Genomic DNA, 13067 nt, shown 5'->3' with positions numbered 1-13067 from the left:
GGGTTTTGTAGTTCTTCTTCAGTTCCTCCATTACTGCCTTCTTTTGTGTCAACTGTATATTTCCTAGTGTATCATTTTAATTCCCTTATTTTCTTTATTATATTTTTTAGTTATTAGGAGTTTCCTAGAATATTAAAGTTAGCATTTTAATTAAAAGTAATCTATTTCAGATTAATAACAAGTTAATCTCAATGATATATAAAAATTTCGCTTTAATAGACCTCTGGCACCTCCCTTCTTCTCTGTGATATTATGATCAATCAAATTAAATTTTTATTAGCTCATCAATACAGTTTTGTTTTAAGAGAGAGCAGCAGGGGAGGGGCAGAGGGAGAGGGGGAGAGAATCTTAAGCAGGCTCCCCACCGAGTGTAGAGCCTGACACGAGATTCAGTCCCACAAATCTGAGATCATGATCTAAGCCAAAATCGAGTCAGATGCTCAATCAACTAAGACATACAGACACCTCCATCAATACATTTTTTAACTATTGCTTTATTCATTTACATTTTTAAATCAGTGAAGGAAATATTATAAACAAAAGTATTTATATTGTTTTTTATATTTACCTATGTAGTTACCTTTATTTTTACTCTTTATTTTTTCATATGCATTTGACTCACTGTCTGATGCTGTTCAGAAAGATTAGTTCTCCTAATAGGACAGGTCTTCTAGTGATGAATACTATCAGTTTTTTATTATCAGCAAGTGTCTTAATTTCTTCTTCAGTTTTTTGTTTTTTAAATTTTTTTTAAATTTATATTTATTTATGATAGTCACAGAGAGAGAGAGAGAGAGGCAGAGACACAGGCAGAGGGAGAAGCAGGCTCCATGCACCGGAAGCCCGATGTGGGATTCGATCCCGGGTCTCCAGGATCGCACCCTGGGCCAAAGGTAGACGCCAAACCGCTGCACCACCCAGGGATACCCCTCAGTTTTTTGAAGGATAGTTTTGCTGGGTACAAAATTCTTTCTTGACTTTGTTGACTATCTTTTTCTTTTACCACTTTGAATATGTTTTCCCACTGTCTTCTAGAATGCACTACTTCTGATTAGAAATCAGCTGTGCTATTAATCTTATTAAAGACTGAACATAATGAGCTGTTTTGCTCTTGCTGCTTTCAAGATATCTCTCTGTCTTTATCTTTTGATAGCTTTACTCTAAAGTATCAGGTGTGGATCTAGTTTAGTTTTACCCTAAAATTCATTAAGTTTCATGAATGCATTAATCAATAGGGTCTTTAAAATCATCCTGGTCACTGAGCATCTTCTAACATTCAGAACTTAATATATTCAGAACCAAGAGGATCACCCTCTAGGACCTCTCAGGTAGACTACACTCCCCCTCCCCTACAACTTTGTCACCACCGTCTCCAGGTCACCCCCTTTTTTCTTCTCTTTTTTCTTTTTGTTCCTCTTTACTTTTGCTTTTTTCTCTTTTTTCTTTTTTTTTTTTCTTCTTCTTTGGGATTCTTGGCCCTTTGTTTTTTACTACTTTGTTTTAAAATTTGTTTTTCACTTTAGTGGTCCTTTTGTCTTATTTTGTTCTGATCTTTGTTTTCATTTTCTGGTCTGTGACCTCGTCAGAATCATCTAAGGTGAAATTTACTTAGTTCTCGGTTGATATTCTTGACTCAGCCCACTCATACAGCCCCTTTGCACTGAGCAAAATGACTAGAATGAAGAACTCACCACAAAAGAAAGAATCAGAAACAGTACCCTGTGCCACAGAGTTACAGAATATGGATTACAATTCAATGTCAGAAAACCAGTTCAGAAGCACAATTATAAAGCTACTGGTGGCTCTGGAAAAAAAAAGCATAAAGGATTCAAGAGGCTTCATGACTGCAGAATTTAGATCTAATCAGGCCAAAATTAAAAATCAATTAAATGAAATGCAATCCAAACTAGATGTCCTAATGATGAGGGTTAATGAGGTGGAAGAAAGAGTGAGCAACATAGAAGACAAGTTGATGGCAAGGAAGGAAGCTGAGGAAAAGAGAAAAACAAAAGACTATGAGGAAAGATTAAGGGAAATAAATGATAGCCTCAGAAGGAAGAATCTATGTATAATTGGGCCAGAAAGCATATTTGAACAAATCAAAGCTGAGAACTTCCCTAACTTGGAGAGGGAAACAGGCATTCAGATCCAGGAGATAGTGAGGTCCCCTCCAAAATCAATAAAACCCACAACACCTTGACATTTAATAGTGAAACTTGCAAACTCAAAAGAGAAAGAGAAAATCCTTAAAGCAGCAAGAGACAAGAGATACTTATATAGAGAGAAATATTAGATTAACAGCACATGTCTCCACAGAGACCTGGCAGGCCATAAAGGGCTGGCAGGATATATTCTGGGTTCTAAATGAAAAGAACAGGCATCCAAGAATACTTTATCCAGCAAAGCTCTCATCCAGAAGAGAAGGAGATATAAAAAGCTTCCAAGATAGGCAGAAACTGAAAGAATATGTGACCACCAAAACAGCTCTGCAAGAAATATTTAGGGGGACTCTTAAAAAAAAGAGGAAGCCCAAAGAAATAATCCACAAAAACAGGGACTGAATAGGTATTATGATGACACTAAATTAATATCTTTCAATAGTTACTCTGAATGTGAATGGGCTAAATGATCCCATCAAAAGATGCAGGGTTTTGGACTGGATAAAAAGGCAAAACCCACCTATTAGCTGTCTGCAAGAGACTCGTTTTAGACCTAAGAACAACTCCAGCCTGAAAATGAAAGGTTGGAGAACAATTTACCATTCAAATGGCCCTCAAAAGAAAGCAGGGATAGCAATCCTCATATCAGATAAATTAAAGTTTATCCCAAAGACTGTAGTAAGAGATGAAGAGGGACACTACATCATACTTAAAGGGTCTATCCAACCAGAAGACCTAACAGTTATGAATATTTATGCCCCTAATGTGGGAGCTTCCAAGTATATCAATCAATTAATAACCAAAGATATACTTAGATAATAATACACTAATAGTAGGAGGCTTCAACATGGCACTTTCTACAAATGACAGATCTAAGCACAACATCACCAAAGAAACAAGGGCTTTAAATGATACATTGGACCAGATGGATTTCACAGATATTTACAGAATTTTCCATCTGAACGCAACTAAATACACATTCTTCTCAAGTGCACATGGAACTTTCTCCAGAATAGACCACATACTGGGTCACAAATCAGTACTCAACTGATACCAAAAGATAGGGATTGTCCTCTGCATATTTTCAGACCATAAGGCTTTGAAACTTGAACTCAATCACAAAAAGACATTTGGAAGAAACTCAAACACGTGGAGGTTAAAGAGCATTCTACTAATAGATGAATGAGTCAAACAGGAAATTAGAGAAGAATTAAAAAGATTCATGGAAACTAATGAAATGAAGATACAACCATTCAAAATCTTTGGGATACAGCAAAAGCAGAGAGGGAAATACATAATACAAGCATATCTCAAAAAATTGGAAAAAAACTCAAATACACAAGCTAACCTCACACCTAAAGGAACTAGAGAAAGAACAGCAAATAAAACCTACACCAAAGAAGAGAGATAATAAAGATTCAAGCAGAACTCAATAAAATAGAGACCATAAGAACTGTAGAACAGATCAACTAAACCGGGTGTTGGTTCTTTGAAAGAATTAATAAGATAGATAAAATATTAGCCCACCTTATTAAAAAGACTTGAATTAATAAAATCATGAATGAGGGGATCCATAGGTGGCTCAGCGGTTTGGCGCCTGCCTTTGGCCCAGAGCGCGATCCTGGAGTCCCGGGATCGAAACCCACGTTCGGCTCCCTGCATGGAGCCTGCTTCGCCTTCTGCCTGTGTTTCTGCCTCTCTCTCTCTCTCTCTCTCTCTCTCTCTCTCTCTCACACACACACACATCTATCATAAATAAATAAATCTTTAAAAAAATCTTTGTCATAAAGAAATAAATAAAATAAAATCATGAATGAAAGAGTAGAGACCACAACCAATACCAAGGAAATACAAATGACTTTAAAAACGTATTATGAGCAGCTATGCACCAATAAATTAGGCAATCTAGAAGAAATGGATGTATTTCTGGAAAACCACAAACTACCAAAACTGGAGCAGGAAGAAATAGAAAACCTGAACAGGCCAATAACCAGGGAGGAAATTGAAGCAATCATCAAAAACCTCCCAAGACACAAAAGTCCAGGGCCAGATGGCTTTTCAGGGGAATTCTATCAAACGTTTAAAGAAGAAATAATACCTATTCTACTGTTACAAAGGATAGAAATGGATGGAATACTTCCAAACTCGTTTTATGAGCCCAGCATCACCTTAAGTCCAAAACCAGACAAAGACCCCACCAAAAAGGAGAATTATAGACCAATATCCCTGATGAACACAGATGCAAAAATTCTCAACAAGATACTAGCCAATAGGATCCAATAGTACATTAAGATTATTCACATTACCAAGTGGGATTCATCCCCAGGATGCAAGGCTGGTTCAACACTCGTAAAGCAATCAGTGTGATAGATCACATCAACAAGAGAAAAAACAAGAACCATATGATCCTCTCAATAGATGCAGAGAAAGCATTTGACAAGATACAGCATCCATTCCTGATCAAAACTCTTCAGAGTATAGGGATAGAGGCAACATTCCTCAGCATCTTAAAGGCCATCTACGAAAAGCCCACAGCAAATATCATTCTCAATGGGGAAACACTGGGAGCCTTTCCCCTAAGGCCAAGAGCACAACAGGGATGTCCACTCTCACCACTGCTATTCAACCAACATATTACTAGAAGTCCTAACCTCAGCAATCAGGCAACAAAAAGAAATAAAAGGCATTCAGATTGGTAAAGAAGAAGTCAAACTCTCCCTCTTTGTAGATGACATGATACTGTACATAGAAAACCTAAAAGACTCTACACCAAGATTGCTAGAACTCCTACAGCAATTTGGCAGTGTGGCAGGATACAAAATCAATGCCCAGAAATCAGTGGCATTTCTATACACTAACACTGAGACTGAAGAAAGAGAAATTCAATCCCATTTACAATTGCACCCAAAAGCATAAGCTACCTAGGAATAAACCTAACCAAAGAGGTAAAGGATCTATTCCCTAAAAGCTACAGAATGCTTCTGAAAGAAATGGAGTAAGACACAAAGAGATGGAAAAATATTCCATGCTCATGGATTGGAAGAATTAATATTGTGAAAATGTCAATGCTACCCAGGGCAATTTACACGTTTAATGCAATCCCTATCAAAATACCATGGACTTTCTTCAGAGAGTTGGAACAAATAATCTTAAGATTTGTATGGAATCAGAAAAGACCCCAAAAAGCCAGGGGAATATTGAAAAAGAAAGCCAGAGCTGGGGGCATCACAATGCCATATTTCAAGTTGTACTACAAAGCTGTGGTCATCAAGACAGTGTGGTCCTGGCACAAAAACAGACACATAGACCAATGGGACAAGATAGAGAATGCAGAAATCGGCCCTCAACTCTATGATTACTAATATTCGACAATGCAGGAAAGACTACCCACTGGAAATAGGACAGTCTCTTCAATAAATGGTGCTGGGAAAATTGGACAGCCACATGCAGACGAATGAAACCAGACCATTCTCTTACATCATACAAAAAGATAAACTCAAAATGGATGAAAGATCTCAATGTGAGACAAGAATCCATCAAAATCCTAGAGAAGAACGCAGGCAACACCCTTTATGAACTTGGCCACAGCAATTTCTTGCAAGATACATCCACGAAGGCAAGAGAAACAAAAGCAAAAATGAACTATTGGGAGTTAATCAAGCTGAAAAGCTTCTTCACAGCAAAAGAAACAGTCAACAAAACTCAAAGACAACCTACAGAATGGGAGAAGATATTTGCAAATGACATATCAGATAAAGGGCTAGTATTGAAGATCTATAAAGAACTTCTTAAACTCAACAGCAATGAGACAAACAATCCAATCATGAAATGGGAAAAAGACATGAACAGAAATTTCACCAAAGAAGACATAGACATGGCCAACAAGCACTTGAGAAAATGTTCCGCATCACTTGCCATCAGGGAAATGCGAATCAAAACCACAATGAAATCCCACCTCACACCAGTGAGAATGGTGAAAATTAATAAGACAGAAAACAACAAATGTTGGAGAGGATGTGGAGAAAGGGGACCCTCTTGCACTGTTGGTGGGAATGTGAACTGGTGCAGCCACTCTGGAAAACTGTGTGGAGGTTCCTCAAAGAGTTAAAAATAGAGCTACCCTGTGACCCAGCAATTGCACTGTTGGGGATTTACCCCAAAGATACAGATGCAATGAAACGCCGGGACACCTGCACCCCGATATTTCTAGCAGCAATGTCCACAATAGCCAAACTGTGGAAGGAGACTCGGTGTCCATCGAAAGATGAATGGATAAAGAAGATGTGGTCTATATACAAAATGGAATATTACTCAGCCATTAGAAATGACAAATACCCACCATTTGCCTCTACGTGGATGGAACTGGAGGGTATTATGCTGAGGGAAGTAAATCAATCGGAGAAGGACAAGCATTATATGGTTTCACTCATATAGGGAATATTAAAAATAGTGAAAAGGATTATAGGGGAAAGGAGAGAAAATGAGCGGAAAAAATCAGAGAGGGTGACAAAATATGAGATACTCCTAACTCTGGGAAATGAAAAGGGGTAGTGTAAGGGGAGGTGGGCGGGGCTGGGGGTGACTGGGTGACGGACACTGAGGGGGGCACTTGATGGGATGAGCACTGGGTGTTATATGTTGGTAAATTGAACTCCAATATAAAAAAATATATTTAAAAAAAGAAGAAAATCATCCTGATATTAGACTTCTGGCCTCCAGAATTATGAGAAATAAAGTTCTATTGTTTAAGCCACCCAGTTTCCAGCATCTAGTTATAGCAACCTGAACTGAATTAGACTGCGGCTTCTACACTAGTAGAAGGGAGAGCTGGTATCATTAGTTAGTAATTACAATCCTTACTTTTAGTCAACCATGTGCTGATTCAGTCCATAAAACTATATATACAAAATAGAATTTTAAGAATTCCAACCCTTTGTAATGTCCACAGAGAAGTGGGGCTTATAGTGTCTTCTCTTTCCTGTTTAGTTTCCACTTCCACCATGCCCCCTACCAATGGCTACTCAATGGTCTTGTTCCTTTAGTTTCTATTTTCAAAGCTTACCCTCTTCCATGGTTCTTGCTTGTTTCCTAATCATTAGAAGATTTTTAAGAGAAATCCTTCTTTAGGCCCTCTTTACTCTTTATTACCTCTGCTACCTCCTAGCCTCTGCTATGGGTTATTTGTGATTTGTTAGTAAGCAAATATGGTATTGCCTTGTACCCCATAGGAAAGTGGATATATAACACTCCCCAGAAAAAGGTGAAAAATAGTGGGATATGTATGGTAAAAGGGGTGGGGGAAGCCACTCCTGCCACACCCCTTTTACAGAGTGCCATGGAGAAATAAGTTCTGAATATCTACAGAAAGTCCCACCCAAATCTTCAGCATAATACCAATAAGCACATGTGTGTGTATGTGTGTGTGTGTGTTTGTGTGTGTGAAAAATGCACAAAGTCAAGGAAAGGACTATCTGCAGAGCAGTGGAAGAAGATCCCAAAAACTCCCAGAAATCAAGTCAAGGAAAATAAAAATATAAAGTATAATATTTGATATAATCTGTACTAAGTCTAGTTTTCTTGACTCTAGCATTCGCTCTAGTTATCTTTCCTTTACCAAATGGTTTGGGAAAATTTTCTCCTAAAGAATGTAGATTATTTTTATAAATGCCCCCACTAGAAGTGTACCCACTTCTAGTCCTGTTGAGAAGAAAATATTCAAATGCCTAGGTTTTTGTCATTGTTGTTGTTAACTTTAAGTCTGTATATTTAAAAACAAACATTTCAGCACTGGCATTGGTATTTGGTTGGTTGGTTGGTTGGTTGGTTGGTTGGTTGGTTGGTTGGTTGGTTTTTCCTCAGACCTATCTGTTCTTTTTATGTCCTGGGAGGCCATTGCCCAGTGGGGTTGCTTTTGAAATGATAAGACATACTTTGAACTTTCCAAGGACTCACATGTTAACATATGGAATTTTTTTTTTGGAGGACATCTTACCACCTCCTCTTTTCTTAGAACAAACAGTTCTAAATTATCTGTTACTCTGTAAAATCTTATGAACTTCAACAAATGCAAACATATTCAATTTATGGAAAGGCTCTATTCCAATATTTTCTTTTTGCATTTTTTCTTCACAAGGAATTTTTCCCCCTGACAGCTTCTAAGATGTGAGGCACATTTAGTTCCTTGCTCAAAAAACAAACAAAACAAAATCGTATTTTATTTTTAATCTTTAGTTCAGCAGCTGACCTCTAAGACTCTGGTTAATTTATTTTTAAAAGTGCTCTTAGAACAAATGACTATAAGCATGTGAAACTTCCTAAGCCTAACTGGAGCTTTTTTTTTTTTTCAATTCTTAAAGTTAGGATATTTTAAATTACTCTTTTTCCTTAGTCTCCAGAATCCCATTCTCTCCCTTTTTCCTGAATATGGCTTTTAACTTTCTGATAGCAACAGGCCTCATAACAAGAATCTGCTTGGTCTTTCCGTAAAACTTAGAGATCAGATTCAAGACCATCTGTTTAGCAAATTTATTGCAGCAGTCCAAATCTGAAGGAAATAAAAATATCAGTTACCCTACAGATTGCTCTAAGAAGTAACCAAAAAGAAAGTTTTAAAAAGCACTTATTGTATACCTGAAACTAATATTACACTGTGTATTAACTAACTGGAATTTAAATTAAAACTTTAAAAAAATAAGAAATAAGAAAAAACATTTTGTAAGTACTATTCCAAAGTCTAAAATATTTTTCCTTGAATTTGAAATAAATGTATATATCCCATCCCCATTCTACAGTAAGCTCTTAAAGTACTGGGATTTTTTTCCTGCTTATCTTTGTATTTCTGCAGCAGAGAGGTGTTAGGAAATATTCATTAGAGGCTTTTGCGTGTGATTAATGCAACAGAACTCATTTTATGAACCAGTGGATCTGCCTTTGCTAAAGAATAGAAATTTTGAAGACGATTGGAAGTTTTTTATGTTTATCTGAGAAAAGAGAGATGTTTCTTCTACCTGCCTAACCATTCTCATATATAACAGAAATCCAATGAAGTATGATTTGAGAGTCACCCTGATCCATAAAACATCCTTCACAGATGCCTGAAAGCCTATTTAAAATTCACTTTCCTTCATTTTGAAAAAGAACATCTGAAAAAAAAACCCTGCATTTATCATATTTAGTGGTAAGAAACTAGATGCTTTCCCACTAAGATCAAGCACAAGGCAAGAATGTCCACTCTTACTACTTATATTCAGAATTATACTGAAAGCATTGCCTGGTATAAGTCAGAAAGAAAATGAAAGGCATGCATATTGGGAAGAAAGAAATAAAACTGTTTTTGTTCAGAGATGACACAACTATCTATGTAGAAAATCCCCCCCCCAAAAAAAATCCCAAATCTAATAATTATAACAAGATTACAGGATACCAGTTTAATACACAAAAGCCAATTGCCTTCCTATATACCTGCAATGAACAATTTGGAATTTGAAATGTAAATATTATTTACATTAGCACTCCCAAAAATGAAATGCTTGGGTATAAATCTAACAAAATATGTACAAGATCTATATGAGGAAAAGCACAAAAACAGTAAAAGATATCAAAGATCTAAATAAATGGAGAGATATTCCATATTCATAGATAGAAAAACTCAGTATTATTAAAATACCAGTTCTTCCTAACTTGATATGTAGATTAAATGCCATTCCAGTCAGAATCCCAGCAGGTTATTTTTTGGATATGGACTGATTCAGAAGTTAAATGGAAAGGTGAAAGATCCAGAATAGTCAACACAGTATTGAAGAGCATAGTCAGGGTACTGATACTACGCAATTTAAAGAGTTACTGTAAAACTATGATAATTAAGATATTGTGGTATTATCAAAAGAATAGACACAGGGAACAATGCAGCAGAATAGAGATCCCAGGGGGGCACCTAGAGTCAGTTGAGCATCCAACTCTGGGTTTTGGCTCAGGCCCAGGTAGTTAGTGATCTCATGGGTTGTGGGAGGGGCCCTGGGTTGGACTCCGTGTTCAGCAGGGAGCCCGCTTGAGGTTTTGCTCCCTCTGTCCTTCCCCCCACTTGCACACATGCTCTCTCTCTCTCAAATAAATAAATCTTTAAGAGAGAGCCCATAAATAGACCTACACAGTTAGAGCGAACTGATCTTTGACAAAAGAGCAAAGGCAATTCAGTAGCGAAAAGATAGTTGCTTCAACAATGATGTGAGAATGACTAAACATCCACATTCAAGAAAAGGAATCTAGATACAGACCTTACACCCTTCTCAAAAATTAACTCAAAATGGATCTTAGCCCTAAATGCAATGCAGAAAAACTACAAAACAACTAGAAGATAACACAAGAGAAAAATCTAAGTAACTTTAGATTTATCAATGACTTCATATATATATATATGAAGTTATATATATATGTATATGTATATATATACAGCACCAAAAGCACCATCCATGAAAGAGAAAATTGGTAAGTACAATTGTTAAATTAGGTTTCTGCTCTGCAAAGACTATGAAAAGAATGAGAAGACAAGCTATAGACTAGGAGAAGATATTTGCAAAACACATACCTGTTAAAAAAAAAAAAGCTAGTATCCAAAATGTACAAAGAACTCTTAAAACTCAACAATAAGAAAAGAGCAAACCAATTTAGAAAAATGAGCAGAATATCTGAACATAAATTTACCAGAGAAAATATACAGATGACAACTAAGCATATAGAAAGATGCTCAGCATCATATATCATTAGGGAATTGCATATTAAAACAGTGAGATACCACTACATACCAATTAGACTAACTAAAAAGCAAAATGCTGATGATACCAAGTGCTGGTAAGGATATGGAGCAACAGGAACTCTCATTTGTAACAGGAATACAAAATGCTACAGCCACTTTGGAAGACAGCTTGCAGTTTTATATAAAATGAGACACAGTGGTGCCGGAGGAGACGCACGCAGCTAACAATTGTCTTCTTCCTGCGACTCTTACAGCCAGTTGTCTTGGGTACAATGGCAACTCTTAAGGAAATACTGATTGCACCAATTGCAGAAGAAGAGGCAGCAATCCCAAACAATAAGATCACTGTAGTGGGTGTTGGACAAGTTGGTATGGCATGTGCCATCAGCATTCTGGGAAAGTCTCTGGCTGATGAACTTGCCCTTGTGGATGTTTTAGAAGATAAACTCAAAGGAGAAATGATGGATCTATACCATAGGAGCTTATTTATTCAGATGCCTAAAATTGTGGCAGATAAAGATTACTCTGTGACTGCCAATTCTACGATTGTGGTGGTGACTGCAGGAGTCCGACAGCAGGAGGGAGAGAGCTGCCTCAATCTAGTGCAAAGGAATGTTAATGTCTTCAAATTCATTATTCCTCATATAGTCAAGTACAGTCCTAATTGTATCATAATTGTGGTTTCCAACCCAGTGGATATTCTTACATATGTTACCTGGAAACTAAGTGGACTATGCAAGCAACGTGCGATTGGAAGTGGGTGTAATCTGGATTCTGCTAGATTTCACTATTTTATGGCTGAAAAACTTGGCATTCATCCCAGCAGCTACCATGGATGGATTTGGGGAGGACATGGCGACTCAAGTGTGGCTGTGTGGAGTGGAATGAATGTGGCAGGTGTTTCTCTTCAAGAACTGAATCCAGAAATAGGAACAGACAACGAGAGTGAAAATTGGAAGGAAGTATGTAAGATGGTGGTTGAAAGTGCCTATGAAGTCATCAAGCTAAAACGATATACCAACTGGGCTATTGGAGTAAGTGTGGCTGATCTCATTGAATCCATGTTGAAAAATCTCTCCAGGATTTATTCAGTGTCAACAATGGTGAAGGGCATGTATGGTATTGAGAAGAGTCTTCCTGTGTCTTCCGTGTATCCTGAAGCTCAGGGCGTTCCAGTGTGATCAACCGGAAGCTAAAGGATGATGAGGTTGCCCAGCTCAAGAAAAGTACAGATACCTTGTGGGACATCCAGAAGGACCTAAAAGATCTGTGACATCTGGCTTCTAGGCTGTAGAAATTTAAAACCATGATGTGATTAACTGTGAGCCTTTAGTTTTTCATCCATATACATGGATCACAGTTTACTTTTATCTTCCTAAATATGTGAATCTGGGCTTACAGAATCAGAGCCCATGCTTGGTTTAATGCTTGCAATATGAGTGTTGAACAAATAAAATTAACTATTGTAGTGTGAAATAAAATAAAATGAGACACAGTCTTACCATATAACCCAGCAATCTCACTTCTTAACATTTACCCAAAGGAGTTGAAAAGTCATGTCCGTGCAAAAACTTGATGTAAGAGAATGTTTATAGCAGATTTATTCATAGTTCCAAACATTTTGAGGTAACCAAGGCCAATGGTGAATGGATAAACAAACTGTAGTATATTTTACAATGGAATATTATTCAGTAATAAAATGAAACCACAAAAATACAGGAAGGTGTTATATATATATTGCTAAATAAAAAAATCTGAAAAGGCTACATACCGTTTGACTCCAACTATAAGATAACCAAAAAAGGCAAAGAAAAAGTAAGAAAGAAAGTAAAAGAATCAGGTTGCCAGGGAAGAGAGGGATGAATAGGTGGGAGTTCAGGAGAATTTTAGAATGGTAAAACTATTCTGTGTGATGCTGTAATATTGGATATACAACATTATACATTTGTCAAAATCCATAGAACTCTACAACTCAAAGAGTGAACCCTAAGGTAAACTATGAATTTTATTTAATAATATATCAATATTTATTCATCAGTTGTAATAAATGCTAGATGCTACCCCTCTAATGCTAGATGTTAATACTAGGGGAAACTGGGGTGGGGGTAAGGAGAAGAGAGATATGGAACCTGCAATTTTTCTGTAAATTTAAAACA

General features: G+C 37.0%; 1 pseudogene; it reads left to right on the top strand.

Annotated features, from left to right (window-relative positions):
* The first annotated feature begins 11183 nt into the window (after positions 1–11183).
* Positions 11184–12184, top strand: LOC129509807 (L-lactate dehydrogenase B chain-like; annotated as a pseudogene).
* The last annotated feature ends 883 nt before the right edge of the window (positions 12185–13067 follow it).

This window comes from Nyctereutes procyonoides, unplaced genomic scaffold (genome assembly GCF_905146905.1).
Source record: "Nyctereutes procyonoides isolate TBG_1078 unplaced genomic scaffold, NYPRO_anot_genome, whole genome shotgun sequence".
Classification (NCBI taxonomy): Eukaryota; Metazoa; Chordata; class Mammalia; order Carnivora; family Canidae; genus Nyctereutes; species Nyctereutes procyonoides.
The sequence above is the reverse complement of the archived record's forward strand: the minus strand, read 5'-3'. Positions and strand labels throughout refer to the sequence as shown.